We start from the raw sequence: 2,173 nt of genomic DNA on the forward strand, positions 1-2,173 counted from the left end.
CTCCTATAAATCAACATTTCTTCAATAAAGTAAAGTAAGGTTGGAATTGAAAGAAAGAACAGATGAGGATGAAATTAAACCTTTCTTTGTTGTTGATTTAATAAGGAGTTAAGCCTTTCTTAAGTAAATGTTCATGGTAGTATTTACAAAGGACATGCAAGTTCAAAATAAACCTTAAAGCTATAGAGGATTTTGTCAAATTGGAAAGATTAAAAGAGATTCTAAATTGAGGTGACAGAATGAGAATAGACACACAGGCATGCAAATGAATGATGGGGAGTTCTAAATTTACAGTTTATGTTCAAGCTACCCAACAGAGAGGACTTGATTATCTGACTGATTTGTTAATCACTGTCAAATACAATATGCCTCAATTCTCATTTTTGTCCAGGGATGAATTGATTTCTGCTTTTTTATTTTTCTGAACAGTTGGTTCTGTGTGGCTAAAGTCAGAAAACAAAAACATGATAACTTCTATGCAACGTGTCTTTGTATTGTGCCTGTTATGTTAAGTATTGAACATCAAGATTTATCTATTAAACACAACACACATCACTAAAATACCTAATGTTTTCCTTTATACCCTAAAACTTGTCCAACCTAGGTTGCTCTATAGTAGGAAGTGCTCTGAATTTAGTTGTCTCAACCCACCAGTGGTTAGAGTCCAACATTTGTCTGTCACATATATGCCTTTCTTGGCACTATAATTTTGCTTGGTAATTCATATTTACTCCATGCCCTTCAATAACTAACTCAATTTTACTAATATTGAAATTTTATGGCAGAATCATGACACATCTGTTAATATTTTTTTATATTTACTGTCATGAATTACTGCTTACATTAGATATTTAATCTCAAATGTGAACCAAACCAAAGCCAGTTATTCTATATTCTTATAACTTATGTGAAAATATATGGTAGAAGATGCTTTGCCATAGTCTATATCCTGTTAGGTTATTGAAACCTGGTAAGATATTGAACTTTCATTTGGTTTAGTGGTTCATACAGGAGAACATGAAAAATCTTAATTTTTCCTATGGAATATTAAAGATATGCCATATTGATTTAGTAGGTATTTATTTAATCATTTTAATTTGCTAAGTGTTGATTTGCAAAACTGTTATCATAAAAACACCATATTTTAAAAGTCACATTGAACAACCACAATGAAGGAGTCGTAACTGAAATAATGATTATGCGGTGTCGGGTGCTAACTCAGCGTGTTAAGCACACATAGTGCGAAGTGCAAGGGCAAACATAAGGATCTGAGTTTGAACCTGGGCTCTCCACCTGCAGGGAGTTGCTTCACAAGTGGTGAAGCAAGTCTGCAGGTGTCTGTGTTCCTCTCCCCCTCTCTGTATGCCCTCCTCGCTCGATTTCTCTCTGTCCTATCCAACAACAACGACAACATTATTATTAAAGACAACAACAAGGGTAACAAAAAGGCCACAAAATGAGAAAAATGGCCTCCAGGAGCAGTGGATTGCTAGATCAGGCACTGAGCCTCAGCAATAACCCTTGAGGCAAAAGAAAGAAAAGAATGATTATGATTTGACTCTTACAAATAGTGAAATTTTATCAGTGGTTTCTTCTTCAGTATCTTTTAACACAATATATGCCAAAGAAATAACATAGAATACAGCACATAGGAGCTAGACCGTGGCAAAATGTAACAGAGCACAAAAATTGCAGAGCACAAGGAGATATGTTAAAACCCAAGGTTCCCACCTGTAGGACATGGAGAGCTTCACTAGTGGTGAAACAGTGCTGCATTTCGCTCCCCACCCCCACTCTCCCTCTCTATCTTCATCTTCCCTCTCAGTTTTCCTCAGTTTCTACCCATGAATAAATGAACAAAACCTTTTTAAAATACAGCATAAAGTTTTCAAAGGGTAACATATTCAAAATACAATATGCATTGCTATTAACACAATTGCTTTTATAGCTTTTAATTTTGAGTTACTGTGTTGTGGTTTATAGCTTAAAATTAATCATTTATCAAACTGGATCAACTGCTGGCCCAACTATTGGTTATTTTATTCTATGATATGACTCAGGCATTGTTCTCTTACTCAGCTATCTTGAAATTAAACAGACAGGGAGATTCTCTGTTAAAAGTCCTGTTTTCTCTTTGCATTTTACCTTTCTGTCCTTGTTCTTCAACTCTTTT

Source organism: Erinaceus europaeus, chromosome X (assembly GCF_950295315.1).
Source record: "Erinaceus europaeus chromosome X, mEriEur2.1, whole genome shotgun sequence".
NCBI lineage: Eukaryota > Metazoa > Chordata > Mammalia > Eulipotyphla > Erinaceidae > Erinaceus > Erinaceus europaeus.